The sequence below is a fragment of the Panthera uncia genome (assembly GCF_023721935.1).
Source record: "Panthera uncia isolate 11264 chromosome B2 unlocalized genomic scaffold, Puncia_PCG_1.0 HiC_scaffold_24, whole genome shotgun sequence".
Lineage (NCBI taxonomy): Eukaryota > Metazoa > Chordata > Mammalia > Carnivora > Felidae > Panthera > Panthera uncia.
Genome location: NW_026057580.1, coordinates 110255842 through 110272464, shown reverse-complemented (window position 1 = coordinate 110272464; position 16623 = coordinate 110255842). Strand labels below are relative to the sequence as shown.

The 16623-nt window shown below is 38.2% G+C and overlaps 1 protein-coding gene across 3 annotated transcripts in view; it reads right to left on the bottom strand.

Moving 5' to 3' along the window:
- The window catches only part of TULP4 (TUB like protein 4), a 230741-nt gene that overhangs the window by 191579 nt on the left and 22539 nt on the right, over positions 1-16623 (bottom strand). The window lies entirely within an intron of this gene.

Below are 16623 nucleotides of genomic sequence, written 5' to 3'. Positions count from 1 at the left end.
ACCAAATAAACTTAAAAAAAGAAAAAAAGTAAATGATTAGAGAAAGATATACCATGCCAATACTAATAAAAAGTGGGGAGTACCTATATTAATATCAAACAGAGCAAACTTCAAAACAATCAAAGGTATCAGGACATTAAATAAGGGCATTATGTAATTATAGACTCAATTCCCCCAAAAAGACATAATAATCCTTAATATGTATGTATCTAACCACAGAGCATCAAATTACATAAAGCAAAAATGAAACACTGCAAGGAGAAACAGATTAAGCCACTATTATATCAGAGACTTCAACAACCCTCTATCAGGAATGGACAGATCTGGGACACCTGGGTGGCTCAGTCAGTTAAGCATCTGACATTGGCTCAGGTCATGATCTCACAGTCCGTGAGTTCGAGCCCCGTGTCAGGCTCTGTGCTGACAGCTCAGAGCCTGGAGCCTGCTTCCAATTCTGTGTCTCCTTCTGTCTCTGCCCCTCACCCACTTGCACTCTGTCTCTCAAAAATAAGTAAAAGTTAAAAAAAAATTTTTTTAAATAAAAAAGAAATGGACAGATCCAGTAGGCAGAAAATCAGTAAGGATACAGTTGGTATTCAACACCATCATCAATCAACTAGATACAATGAACATCTATAGATTATTTCATCCAACAACACCAGAATACACATTTTTCTCAAGTTCACATGGAACACTCACTGAAATACACCACATTCAGAGCCATGGAACACACCACAACAAATTTAAAAGAAGAGAAATCATACAATTTCTGCTTTACAATTAAATTAAACTAAATATCAGTAACAGAAAGAGAGCTGGAAAATTCCCAAATACTTGGAGATTGAACAATACATTTCTAGCGACACATGGGTCATAGAAGAAATCTCAAGAGAAACTGAAAACATTTTGAACTAAATGAAAATGAAAATACAACTTAAAATTTGTGAAATGCAGTGAAAACAATGCTTAGAGGGAAATTTACAATTTTAAATGCATATATTAGTAAATGATGAAAGATCTAAAATCAACCATCTAAGCTTCTACCTTAGGAAACTAGAAAAAGACAAAGAAATTAAATCTACAGTAAGCAGAAGAAAAGAAATAATAAGAATTAGAGCACAAATCAATGAAACCAAAAATAGTTAACAATAGAGAGAAATCAACAAAACCACAAACTGGTTTTTGAAAAGATCAATAAAATTGAATGCCTCTAACCAGGCTAATAAAAAAAGGAAAAGGACACAAATTACTAAAATTAGAAATATACGAGGGGACATCACTACAGATCCCATGGACAGACATTAAAAAGGGTAATCAAGGAATACTATTTCATAATCTAGATGAAATAAACCAATTCCTAGAATGACATAACCTGTGAAAATGTACACAGGAAGAACGAACAATCTGACTAGTCCTATACCTATTAAAGACATGGAATCAATAATTAAGAACACTGCAAAACAGAAAGCACTAGCCCAGGTGGATTCACTGGTGAGTTCTACCAAACATTTGAATAATAAATTATACCAATTCTCTATAATCTAGGGGCACCTGGGTGGCTCAGTCAGTTAAGTGTTCGACTTTGTCTCAGGCCATGATCTCGCAGTTCATGAGTTTGAGACCCGTGTCGGGCTCTGTGCTGACAACTAAGAGCCTGGAACCTGCTTCGGACTCTGTGTCTCCCTCACTCTCTGCCACTCCCCCTGCTTGCACTCTGTCTCTCTCTTTCTCAAAAATAAATATTTCTTTAAAAATATTTTAAAGAAATTAGACCAATTCTCTATAATCTCTTTCATCAAAAGATAAAAGCAAAGAGAATACTTCCTAACTCATTCCATGAGGCCAGAATTGTCCTAATACCAAAACCAGACAAAGACATTACAAAAAAATAAAACTAGAGACCAGTATCTCTCATGGAATAGATATAAAAATCCTCAAGAAATATTAGTAAACTGAATCAAATAATATGTAGAGAATTAAATACAGCTGTGAAATTTATCCTAAGTACACAAAGCTGGTACAGCATTCAAAAACCAACTATTGTAATCAACCACATCAACAGGCTAAATAAAAATTACATGGTCATATCAATAAATGTAAAAAAAATCATTTGACAAAATCCAACACCCATTCATGATAAAAACTGTCAGTAAACTAGGAATAGAGGGGAACTTCCTCAACTTGATAAAGAATATCTACAAAAGACATTCAGCTACTTAATGGTGAGAAGCTCAAAGCTTTCCCAATAAGGTGAAGAACAAAGCAAGGATTTCCTCTCTCACCACTGCTTTTCAACATTGTACGGGAAGTCCCAGCTAATGCAATAAGACAAGAAAAGGAAATAAACAGTATACAGATTGGGAAGGAAGAAATAAAATACCTGAAATGCTTAAAGGAATGAAAAAGCAAGCAATAAGATAAGATCTAAAATGACCAGAGAAAACCAAATAAAACTTTCAGCAAGGGAAAACTAATCACTAAAACTGAATACAATTTATGAGTGCAATATCAGCCAAAAGAAAGAATTAATGAACTAGATCTAATAGCTCAAGAATTCTGTGAAATCTTTTGTAGCAGGAAATATAAAGGAGAAATTAAGAGAAACAGAGGATAGATGGAAGAGGACCAATCTAACTGGAATTCCAAAAAGACAGAAAAGAGAAAATGGAAAAGATCTAAAGACATAATGACAGAATCTGCCAGAACTGATAAAAGGTCCACAGATACAAGAAGCACAATATACACCAATCAGGATAAATAAAAAAGAAATCCACATCTGCACACATTTTAGTAAAACACAGAGAGAGGAGTTGAAAAGCAGCCAAAAATAAGACCGGTACTTCCAAAAGAATGACAATCAGACTGACAGCAGACATCCCATAGCAACAACGGCATCAGAAATCAATGAACTAAATCTTCAAAGTACTGGGAGAAAAATACAGAATTAGATGCCAGACATATAACAAAGAATTACATACCTGGAAGAACTGTCTTTTAAGAATTAATATTGAGAGAATTGCTGATTGTCAAATAAATGTATAAAACTGCAAAAAAAAAAAATTACTGTTGAATAATAGGACATTTTAAAAAGAACAAAAGCTAAATTTTAAAACAACTGACCTCACAAAATAACTTCCAAAGGATATTGTTCAGGTAAAAGGAAAATGACCCAGAAGGAAGGTCTCAGAAGAAGAAACAATGAAAACAAAAAGTTAAACATACAGGTAAAATTAAACTGTCTTTTCAAAAAAAAACAACAATAATAGCAAACACTTATACAGTACTTGTTAACTGCTAGGTATAATTCTTTTTTTCTTTTTTGAGAGAGAGAGAGGGGGAGAGAGAGGGAGAGGGAGAGGGAGAGAGAGAGAGGGAGAGAGAGAGGGAGAGGGAGAGAGAGAGAGAGAGAGAGAGAGACAGAGACAGAGAGACAGACAGCATACACTCAAGCAGTGGAGAAGGGCAGAGGAAGGGAGGGAGACAGAGAAAATCTTAAGCAGGCTCCACACCCAGCGCCAAGCCTGATGCGGGGCTCCATCCCACAACACTAGGTTCATGACCTGAGCCAAAATCAAGTCAGACGTTCAACCAACTGAGCCAACCAGGTGACCTTGCTAGGTATAGTTCTAAATGCTTTACAGGCACTATATTTCTCATTTAAAAGCCCCAGCCTCATATAGGGGTGCCTGGGTAGCCCAGTTAAGCGTCCCATTTCAGCTCAGGTCATTATCTCCCAGTTCATGGCTTTAAGCCCTTTGTCAGGCTTTGTGCTGACAGCTCAGAGCCTGGAGCCTTTTTCAGATTCTGTGTCTCCTTCTCTCTGCCCCTCTCCTGCTCATGCTCTGTCTCTCTCAAAAATAAAAACATTAAAAAACATTTTCTTTTTAAATCCTAGCCTTATGACAAAGTCCTTTTATTGTCTACACTTATACGTGAGGAAACCGAGACACAGGAAAGGGAAGTGTTTTGCCCAGCATTACTTATCTGGTAGGCCCAGAGCTGGGAATCAAACCAGGCTACCAGCATCCACCCCATGTGTTTAACCACTAACCTGTGTCTATTTAGAGGAGGAAATAGAAAATGTTATCAATGATTTAAAAATCTGACAGGTAAAGTGTATCAGATTACACAAAGAAAAAAATTTTAGTAAACCCCCAATGCAGTTAAAAATCCACATATAACTTTTGACTCCCCCAAAAACTTAACTATTAATAGCCTGTTAAGCAGAAGCCTTACCAGTAACATAAACAATTAACACACAGTTTGTATGTTATATATATATCATATACTGTATTCTTACAATAAAGTAAGCTAGAGCAGGCACTGGGGTAGCTCAGGAGGTTAAGTGTCTGATTCTTGAGTTTGGCTCAGGTCATGATTTCATGGTTTGTGGGTTCAAGCCCTGCAATGGGCTCTTCATTGACAGCCCAGAGCTTGCTTGGGATTCTCTCTCTCCCTCTCTTTCTGCCCCTCCCCTGCTCATGCTCTCTCTTTCAAAATAAATAAACATTTTTTTAAGTAAACTAGAGAAAAGAAAATGCTATTAAGAAAATTGTAAGAGAAAATACATTTACAGTGCTGCACTGTATTTATTGAAAAAAATCTACATATAAGTGGATCCATGCACTTCAAAACAGTGTTGTTCAAGGGTCAACTGTACGTACATGCTCTCACAAAGACACCTAAAACCTAAGATCATGTTAAGAATGAAAACAAAAGGATTTTAAAAAGAATATACACCATGTTATACAAAAGCCAAAAGAAAACTGAGGTAGCTATATTAATACTGAAAAATATACATACATTTTAAGGCAAAAGTAGTTAATAGAGAATAAAGAAGTGAGCCAGTGACGTAGTGATAAACAGTCCTACTCACCTGAAATATACCACAACTCTAACCTAATAAATACCTAATGAAATAACTTTGAAATACACAAAGCAAAAACTGATGGGGAGAAATGAGTAATCCACCATCAAAGTAGGGGATTTCATCCACTCTCTGGATGAAAAAAAAAGTAAACATTTAGAAGATGTGAACATCACAATGAACAAACTTGGTCAAAATGAGCAAATATAGAATCTTGTATCCAATTCAGAGGATGCACATTCTTTTCAAGCGTACAAAAATGTTAACAAAAATTTACCATGTAAAGTCAGTCTCAACATATTTCAAAGAATAAGTGTCATAGAGACTTATTATATGACTTAAAATTAAGTTAAAAGCAATTACAAAAATCTAAATTATAAAACTATATTTTGGAAATTTTTAAACAAACTTAAACACATTTCTAAGTAACTTATGAAACCTGGGGTGCCTGGGTAGGTCAGTCGGTTAAGCGTCCAACTTTGGCTCAGGTCATGATCTCACAGCTTGTGGGTTCAAGCCCTGCGTTGGGCTCTGTGCTGACAGCTCAGAGCCTGGAGCCTGCTTCAGATTCTCTGTCTCCCTCTCTCTCTGCCTCTCCCCTGCTTGCGCTCTGTCTCTCTCTCTCTCTCTCTCTCAAAAATAAACATTTAAAAAATTAAATAATTTATGAAACAGAGAAAAAATTGTAATGAAAAGTTTAAAATACTGAATATTAATTAAAATACTATACACCAAAACATGCCTGCTGTAGAAAAAGCATACTTTGTCAGGGTAGCTTGGGTAGCTCAGTCAGTTAAGCATCTGACTCTTGATTTCAACCCAGGTCAGGATCTCATGGTTCAGGAGATCGAGCCTCACATTGGGCTCTGTGCTGAGACAAGTGTGGAGCCTGCTTGGGATTCTCTCCCTCTCCTCTGTCCCTGCCCCTGCCCCGCTCACGCGCACACTCTTCCTCTAAATAAATAAACAAACAAACAAAAAGAAAAGGATACTTTGTGGGTAATTTATTTCTTTAAATGCTTATAATAGAAAAAAAAAAAGAAATGTCGTAAATTAAGGAGCTAAATGTTCGATTAAAAACTACAGCATAAACCAAAAGACGGTAAAGAGATGATAAAGATAAAAACAGAAACTCATAAAATAGAAAAAGTAACATTAGAGAGGCTAAACCAAGCCAAATGTTGACTCTTCAAAGAAAAATAATCAAAGACACAAACCTTTGACAAGATAAATGAAGAGAAGAATACTGGAATTGGAAAAGGGGTATAACTGTAGATATAGTGAAGATTAAGGAGATCAAAGGATACCATGAATAATTTAACACTAAAAAAAAAATTGATAACATATGAAACAAATTCCTAGGCAACATAATTTAACAAAACTAACTCAAGAAGACAGATAAAGTCTAAACTGTGCCATAACCATTGAAAGAAGATGACTCAGTAGTTTAAAATCAGCCCACAAAGAAAACACCAGGACCAGGTATTTTACAGATAAGTTCTACCAACTTTCAAGGAACAGACCACAGCAGTATTACAGAAACTCCGTAAAACACCCACAGCTAATTCTATGAGGGTACTATTGACACCAAACCAAATATGGAGACTGCAAGAATGCAAAATTAAAGGCAGTATCACTCATGAGTAAGATACAAAAATCCTAAACAGAGTATTAATAAATCGAATAGCATATAAAGAAAATCGTGACCAAACAGGGTTCATCGCAGGAGTAACATTCATCGCAGTCACTTGACCTCATTCACTGCCTAAGGACACCTTCCTGAGCCTGTCATTTAGGGCTCTTCACAGAGTGACCCCACATGTATCTGTTGAGCCTGTCTTCTACCTCTGACCTCTAAAAATCATATTCCTTTCAAAGTACACCTTCTATTTGTACACCAAGCCCCAAGCGTATCCCTGTTGATTACAAAGCCCATCCCAAGTCCCAACTGTAGCCACCTCTCCTGATGCATCTTCAAAACTACCCACTCCATACATCCTTGCCAGCCTCTCCCTACTGGGTGCGGACTTCTCTTCTTTAATCTTCACAGTGTACTTTTCCGTTTTTCTTAAGTTGTTCACTCAGTTCTCCACCACTCAGTAGGTATCTGAGCCCCTATATTCCCCACTGGCACAGGCATTACTTAAGGGTAAGGACTTTTAGATGCCTATTTGTCAAGATGCCTTTTACTAAAGTGCATATATTAAGTATTCAACAAATGTATGTTTAATTGAATAAAAGTGTTTTTATTTGTATGTGGTGTTAAAAATGTTTTCCCCAGGAACAAATGATCCTATATAGCAATAAATATGCTTTCCGAATGATGTTATAAATCGTGTTTTCTTTTATAGGCCAGTAAACTACAGGAAGTCTTTCCACTGCCATAGGCAAAGATAAACAGACTCAAACACGCAAACCTGTAGTCACACAAATGCTACACAGAATTTAATACACTTCATTCACCCTGTAGTTTGAATCCAAATTTGTCTGGATCCCAAACCTGTATACCTCCAGCCTGCCTTCCTGGTCTATCTTTCCTATTATACAATGAACCTCCTGAGAGAAGGAAATAGGCCTCCTCACTGAATCTCCAGACCTAAACAAGAACTCAATATTTGTTAATGGAATGGAGATTAAATGTAGGAAGAAGCCCAATGTGCAAACCCTTCCAAGAGCAGCACTCTGTGTCCTCACAAAAGAATAAAGTGAAGGCCCCAACTGGTAAATCACAGGTTCTATTATATTCACTATCCTCTGATTAAAGAGCACTGCTTATTTTGGAAATCTTTCCATTAAAAAAGCTGAAAATTTGGGGGCTCTTGGTCATCTAAAACACTGTATATAGCCTTGAATGACTGTAAATGCATAAAATATAATTATATACTAAATAAAACTTGTCTTAAAATACTAATACCATTATAATATAAACTTCAAAGCAGCTAAAAATATCCCTAACCTCCTACCAATGTCCCTTTAGTAGCATTCAGGTGATATCATCGCACTGAAGTTTACTAGGAATTCCAGTAATACAGGATCTTTTCACAGATGCATATCAATGCAGGGCATTCAAAGCAGTTATGGTCCAGCACATTATCAAGAATAAGCAAGTTTAGATGTAGTGGAGAAATCAGCCTCTTGGTCACAGCTATAGAAGAAACGCAAAATATAAAGTTTCCTTTGTAAAAAAGAAGAAACAAAAATAACTGCCAGAGAAAAAATAAAGGATGTGGCAAAACAATTGTACATTAGTTCCACTACCACATTCCATATTCCTGGAAACTATTATATCTGTACAAACCAGGTACCAATGATTACAGTAAATCTGAATTTTATTATGTCTTTTGGATTTTTACTTTAAACTTACTAATAGGCTTAATGCAATACTAACATAAATGTCAGTAAATTTTTAAACTTACAACTTGAAGTTCTTTCCAAAGAAACTGAATTGGATTATAATAGATAATAACAATTTGTTATTTTTCTTAATTTTTTACAGCCAAATATTTTCATGAATACCTATTTATTGTTCAACTAAAATGAAAACAAAGCACCAATTTACATCATGATGAGTAAATCTGTTCTCACATCTGCTGCCATCTTTTTTTGCTTTCAAAAAAACAATCCCCTGGCACTTTCATGTTTTTCATATAGAAAGAGCTCAAATGGGTAGCTGAAATGCAGCCAGTAACTGCACAGAGAACAGAGAGTCCTGGCTCTGGCCCAGCCTCAGATGGGTTCTATGGGAGGGAGAACTTCCAAGTGATTCCTTCCTGGTTCAAATGGTAAGCAGAAGTGCCTGACCCTTGGCCCACAGATGGACAGGGCGGACACACCAAGCACGCCGGACTGTTCTTCAAGGCCTTGCACCAAGGCAGAAGGCAGGGGACCAGAGCTAACTGATGACCCAGTACCCATACAAATGTACACATTTCCAGTTGCAAACATGTGCTTGGGGCTACAGAAGTGGTTGTGGGGGTATTAATAATTGCCAGCACATAGACAGAGCGCCAGCTTGGTGAGTAGAACCTGTAAACATGCTTGGCACTGAATGAATGAGCAGCCATGGACTGTAAAGAAAAAAAGCAGAAAACCAGGTGAGAATCATCTCAGCAATCAGGGACAGAAGCAGCGGAATACAGATGTCTGCCTCATAAACAGCCAGCAAAAGCATTTCTTTTTTACTTTGCCAAAACTCTCACATAAGGACCATAATGACTTTTCTGGGCAGAAATATTTTTATTTCCTCATAACAATGGCATTATGTGCTTAATCAGGCCACAATAAATGAATACTATAAAACACCTACCAAGTGACCAACAAAAGACTAGATAATGTAAAGTTAATATAAAAACACAAAATCTGGTACCTGAACTTCTTCAACAGTTCACAATCTAGCTATGGAAGCAAAGCTAGTACATGAAATGATCACAGAACAATTAACAGTGAAAATGTGAGACTTTGTATGGGCTTGGACAATCAAAGATCTTATGGAGTCAAATCATCAGCAGAAAAAAGCACCAGAGCTGAAAATCAGAAAGACTGAGTCTCTGTACCACCTGTGACTGTCAGGATGATGGAGAAGGAAGAACAGGCCCATTTGTGGTAGATGATATGCTAGTCAAACCATTATCATCACAGCTCCCCTGTGGGATAGGTATTATCCCCATTCTACAGACAAGGAAACTGAGGTTTATGTCTTGGGCAAATTACTTGACCACTGTGATCTCAGTTTTTCCATTTGTAAAATAAAGGAACTAACATAAATCAATGGTTTGACCCAGAGCCTTCAAGTGGGCAGGGCCCTGGGCCAAATGTATCAAATCCTCCAGTCAAGAGCCGGATTCCCATTCCCCATGGGAAATATTTTGCTGTCATAACATCAGCACTGAGAATAGTACCTGGTATATAATGAGTGATGGGTAAAAATTTGAGGAATGAATGGATGGAACAAATGGCACATCGCAGCCAACTTTAAGGTGACTCTCATTCATGGTGGCTCATTTCCTTATATGTTTAGTAATGTTTTGTTGTTTGCTCATATTCCAGAGCTCTGAATCAATGGTTTGAAGGTGTCATTCTTCCAGAGGCGATTCATGTTTACTTCTACCAAGCCCTTGGGTATTTCCAACCCAGAAGCATTGAGAGGAGTTTCTCAGCCTGGGGTTTTCCAGACCACATAGGTAACACAAATTCAAATCCTAAACCTAATATATTCAAAAAAGACTTTTTTTTTTTTCAAGAAGAAGCCTCCTCCTTTTGCTAATGGGTGTTCTCTCCCCACCCCCAGCCCAGCCCTTCAAAGAGGTTCCAATGAAACTCCATATCCCTGAACTCTAGGTGCTTGGTATCAGCAGAGCTCCCCTGGGTGTCCCTTCCTACTCTTCCTTTTTCTCTCAGTAATGCTCACTCCTCCTCATCTTCTTCCCCACTTGTGAGTTTCTCACTGTCTTGTAATAAAGATTATAAAAGAGTGGTTTGTTTTTTTTTTAATGTTTATTTATTTTTGAGAGAGAGACAGCTCAAGCCAGAGAGGGGCAGATAGAGAAGGGAAGCCACAGAATCCGAAACAGGCTCCAGGCTCTGAGCTGTCAGCACACAGCCCTACGCAGGACTCAAACTCACAAACCGTTAAGATCATGACCTGAGCCGAAGTTGGACGCTTGACTGACTGAGCTGCCCAGGCACCCCAAGAGTGTTTATTTTTTAAAGTTTATTTACTTATCTTGAGAGAGGGGGTCATGAGCGGGGGAGCGGCAGAGAGAGCGGAATAGAGTGAATCCCAAGCAACCTCAGCACTGTGAGCACACAGCTCAATGCAGGACTCAATCCCAGGAACTGTGAGATCATGACCAAGTCAAAATCAAGAGTCGGACCCTTAACTGACAGAGCCACCCAGGTGCCCCAAAAGGGTGATTATTTTATCTTCTCCAATATTTCTACTGGAAGTGTTTACAGCCAGAAAATTTTCCAGAATATCCAGTCAGCCTTATTTCCAGGAGGGGGAGGAGGGGGGGCATAGTGTATCACCTACATATTCAGATGTACGTTTAGAAATCATCATTGGGGTGCCTGGGTGGCTCAGCGGGTTGAGTGTCCGGCTTCGGCTCAGGTCATGATCTTGCGGTCTGTGAGTTCAAGACCCACATCGGGCTCTGTGCTAACAGCTCGGAGCCCGGAGCCTGCTTCCGATTCTGTGTCTCCCTCTCTCTCTGCCCCTCCCCCACTCATGCTCTGTCTCTCTCTGTCTCAGAAATAAATAAACATTGAAAAAAAAATTTTTTTTTAAAGAAATCATCCCCAAAGTGAGCAAGAGCTGAAACCAGGTAAGCAGTCAAAGTAGGAGATGCCTAGCATGGGGGAAACACAAGAAGCCAACAGGAGAGCAAAGCTAGGATTGGCTAGAAAGGATGCCAACCCTGAGTGTGACAAGGAAAGACCTGGACGGGCAGAGGACAAGAGGCATAAGTTTATTTCCTAATAATAAAGAGACCAACCTGAATTTAGGAAAGTAGTTCTGAAGGATGACTGGATGATAAAGAACACAACGCTTGTATGTACCACTGATTTAAAAAGATACTTCAGGAATATAGTACTATATCTAATATACAGAACTTACCAAAAAAAAAAAAAAAATCATGACAAGCACACAGATCCAAAGTTAAATCAAATTCAAGTAGGAGATAGGGCAGAGGACAGGAGAAAGGTAGGAAATAGGGCAGTGGAAAGGAGGAGAGGAGGAGATATGGCAGTGGAAAGGATGTACAGGAAATGAGATGAAGTAGAGATTCCATTATTGGAAACAAGCTACCAGTTGTGCTGTGCTACTGGGAAGATTCTGAGCACAAGCGAAATCACGTCACGTTCTACATCAAGGAGCTGTTTCACACAGGAATTTGGTTATACAAATTGGGGAATAAATGGACCATCACCAAAGGCTTGGAAATACTTATTATTCTGATTCAATTATTACTGAATTCAAGATTTTTTATTATTATTTCCTTTTACTGTAACAATAACCATATGTAGGAAAGTTACCAGTTAGCAAAATAAAGTTCAAGGAAGCTAAACAAGGACCCACCATCACACTACCACATCTTAGCACCTACAGATGCGTATCTCCATAGATTTTCATGTAATATAACATTCTGTATATGAAATAGTTCAAAGAATTCTAAACTGAGAAATAGTGGATATGAAATGGGGTTCATCAATAAAGGTGTCTGTCTGGGTCCTGTGAGTTCTACATGTCTGCTTCCCACAAGTGTGGTTACACTAACACTAACAAGAATGAAAAGCATCAGGGAAAACTTAGTAAATTCGGAGTACTGTTGAGTAGGTATACAAATAAAACATGAGAAAATATATGGCATGAGAAAATACACCACAGAATTTAAATCTCCACTGTGCTTCTATCCAATCAGTAGAGCAACATTTTTTCCCAGAAAAGAGTGTTACCTCAAATAATAGACACTGGGTAGCAGGAAAAAAGGGTAATGATGCAAATCTTCCCTTAAACCACATTTCATTAAGGGCTATAATCATAGCTAGAGATAATGAACATGACTCTTGGGCTCAGGCAATGATTTATATCACCCAGGTTCTCAGAAGGGATTCATAATCGTTTTATCAAAAGCTTGGTTTTTGAAAGAAGCAGATTAGCTCTATTTCCTTCAACTTCTTACACCACAATCTTAATATCTTAAATAAAATAGTATTTATACACCTAAATTTGGAAATAATCAGCAAGGCCAGGATGAAATAAGAAAAACTGACCAGAATTAGCAGGGAAAGAAGCTTAAACTCAACATACTTAATGACTAATGAATATGTACTTTGTTTTAATGAATGTATTAAAAACATGACTCTCTCCAGAAAAATATTTAATTCACTTTATAAAAAGCACATACAAAATAAGTAAGATTACTTATCAACTTATAAAACAGACTTTCAAAAAGGAGAAACAGTTAAGAAAACAAAGACAGTAAAAATGTTAACAGTAAGCACAAAAAACTTGGCCTTAAGTATGCTTGCAATAAAGACAAAAGGGGACTGAGGATGGCTTATTCTTAGAAATGAAGACATTGTCTAGTTACCCAGGAAAGACAACCTTTCCCTAGTACTGAGTTCTGAAAAAATGTCAACATTAAAGTACCACAGTAGAGCCATCAAATGATGGAAAGGATAGTGTCTTTAACAACCTCACACAAATGCAGAACAGGATTTATAATTATTTCCAATAGAAAGCAAGAATAAAGGTTTGAGGTTAATGGGTAATTCAGTAAAAGCAACAGTTGAGGGCTAGGATAATATGGTCCAAAATGTACTATAGATCAAATAGACGGAGAACATGTCCCTCCCATTGTTCCTAAAAAGGATGATTCTCAAACTAGTTCATCAACAAGACTAATGGCCCTAAGGTATATACTCCATCACCCTGCCTTCCTCTGTTTACCTATGAAATGTTGCCACCTGTCCCTGTCATCCTTTTGGGCTGATGAAAGAATAAAAGCCAGGATGGGAAAAAAGAACTCAGTATTTAGGCTGGTCCTATACATAAGGAAATTAAGGCAGGGATTTCAATCTAGGAGCCCAAAGTCTGAATTACCTCTCTCAGATACCAGTAAAATGCATGGAAACAAAGGAGATTCTGTTTCTTTCTCCTTTTGCCTTTTTGAATATCCTTCCCAGAACATTCCCAAGCTGAGGCAGCACAACCTGGCTGTGCGGGATAAGTTCAGGAATCCTCCGGGCTTACACCAATGGGTTAACAAGGCATAAAGAAATACAAAGCCATAAAATGCTCACACCAGAGTTTGGGTAAACCAGATGGCACTCCAAGAATAGGGGGGTGCAAAGACACCCCGAGAATAGGGAGGCACCTCAAAATGGGGGGGGGAGGGAGATGAGTCCCCAAAAATAGAGAGAGAGGCAAAGGCCTGAAATAGAAATGGCGCAAAGGTGCCCAATACATAGGAACAACAAGATTAGATATTCAGGGTGAAAGCACCCCAAATTTAGTACTATAGCAGAAAGCTGCTTTCATAGGAGAATAGAGCCAGGGTAGGTAAATTGGTGGATTGGACTATGGACCACTGCACTGCAGGCAAAGCAGCCCAGAGCAGAGGTGGTTAACAAAAGAAAAGGTGGCTTATTAACCCTGAGGTTATTCCCCCTATCTGTCTCATCCCCCAGGCTGGCAAAGATAAACAGGCACGGTGCCTCCTGTCTGCTGTTAACAACCATCTACCCATCTGCTCGGCGCCCGGATTTTGTTTTATATTGACCCAAATTCCAAACGCTGTATATCTTCAAAATCCCCTTTTCCCCCTCACGTCCCCCAGTTAATGTTCCTAGTTTGTCTCTTTGTACATGCCCATCACGTTTGCAAGCCTTCTGATCTGAATAAATACAGGGCAAGGGGCTCTTGTCTTTTTCCCGGATATTACCCATCTCTCATTTTAATCCTGCATCAGCTCTTTTGCTGGCCAAAAGAGAACTTTACACTTAGAGTCTACAACACCTGGCCCCATGTGATAATCCACTTCTCTCCTAGTCACTTACCCAAAGAATTAGGAGCACGAAGGATTCAAAGTGGCTATTTTCTCTCAGACTTAATGTATCTGTTGCTGTTTCTTTTTAAATAAAATGTTTTTTAAATAAAACCCAACTAGGGGTGCCTGGGTGGCTCAGTCAGTTAAACGTCGACTTCGGCTCAGGTCATGATCTCACGGTTCATGGCCTAACAGTTCAGTCTGGGCTCGGCACTAACAGTTCAGAGCCTGGAATCTGCTTCAGATTCTGTGTCTCCCTCTGTCTCTCTGCCCCTCCTCTGCTCGCTCTCTCTCTCTTTCTCTCTCTCTCTCAAAAATAAATAAACATTTAAATAAAACACAACTAAATCCATTTACCCACACATCTGTCCATCTATTCATTCACTGAACAAACACCTAACTGCCCTACATCTTAGCCTCCATGCTAAGCAGTGGAGAAACTATGAATCAAACATACCCTTGACTTTCCAATTTAGATGACAAACGACAGTGTTTCTCCCAATTTAAACAGTTCAAATGTGTACTGCACAATAAGAATACACCTTTCAAATACCATTACAATGTAAGATTGTCTCCTGCAAACCTGAAGATGGCTCAAGGCCTCAAATAAAAATATCTCCAATTAATCACCCAACTCGGGCCACCTTCATAAGGCCAGCTGGGCTTTGTCCCCAAAGCCAGCAGGGACTGAGCCAACAGTTTTCATAGATACAGAGGCACTGAGGGCCATTTAAGTGGGAAATCAAACTGTGCAGGGGGTTCTTCTAGCCATGGTTTTCTCCTTTGGTGTGAAGTGGTTTTTAACTTCACTGAAGAATTTCTATAAGAACTTGGGTCTTCAGAATAAAAATAAAATCTACCTTCAGGCAGTCACTTATTCTAAAATGCTAAGAAAATGGATCCTAGTCAAGAAAATGAAGAAAAGATTATTTTAAATAAGCAGGGAGGGTAAGGTAAAAAAAATGACCAGTATTAAAATATCAAAAATAAAAAAGCAATAACCCCCCCAAAATACAATGGCATAAAAAGCATATTCACTAAATTAGTCATTTTATAATGTCTAAGGTTTCCTTTCTTCACACACATTATGTTAGTCTTGCCTCCACAAGACTGATGTCATACTACCGTTCTAAAAATTCACACTGAGGCCTTTGAACCAACATTCAAGTTCATAAATAAGGAAATGAAAAAAGAATATATAAGAAAAACAGGCCATTTTCCTACTGAATTGTAAATTTTGATTCCCCAGTTACTGCAAAAGCCAAACTCTTACATCTACTGCATTGTACCTCCTGCCCATCCATGTAGTTAACACCACACATTAGTCTGGTCATAAGGAGGCATCACCTGACAACACCATTCTGAAGTAACAGCCGTACGATCTAGGGAACAACTTTCTAGGCAGAGAGGTTCACATTGCTAAATTCCAAGCGAAGTCAAGTATCAAGTGTTCACAGCTGTCTGCTTTGCCTGAGAAGCCCTTGGAAGAGAATGAGTAGGTCTGCTGTAGGCCTCAGTAAGAACACAGGGAGGCCCACACCATTCTAGGGACAGGGGAAGAAGACAGGCCAAGGATACTGTCCCAGTTATACTAGTGACAAGTGACTAGGCTGGGACAGGGATATTACCCATTTTCTTTTCTTTTTTGTTACAATTATCTGAAGTTAGACACTGAGGAAGTCATTTGAAACTAACTTTTGCACAATTTAAGCCATGTGTTAAAGACTCCTCATGCATACAGACAGAGTATCATACACTTAGGCTAGAAGTATTTTCTAAACATACTACTACAAACTCTGTATTATTATCTTCCCATGACATTAAGATCATAACATAAAAGAGAAGGGAGAAGAATATATCTTTCTATCAGACCTGAGGTTATCATGGAAAAATATTAAAGTAGTTTATATGTATTGTTAATGGTATCTCTTTAAAGTTTCAACTAAGTGGTAGAAAACATATCCAAAATTTAAACTCTTAACAATTATTAATTGTTCTACATTATCTACATTATCAAAAACCATGTCCAGTCCTATGAACACTACCCACCCCAGATCACCCCAGAGTCTGTGTAAAGGAAAGATGACTTCACCCACCCTAATACAGAGACTGTGATTTATGTCTGAACCTCTTAACACAATGCCCTGCAGGCAGTGGAGCTTCCAGAAGTATTTGTTCAATTTGATGTTTAAAGCGGGGGGGGGG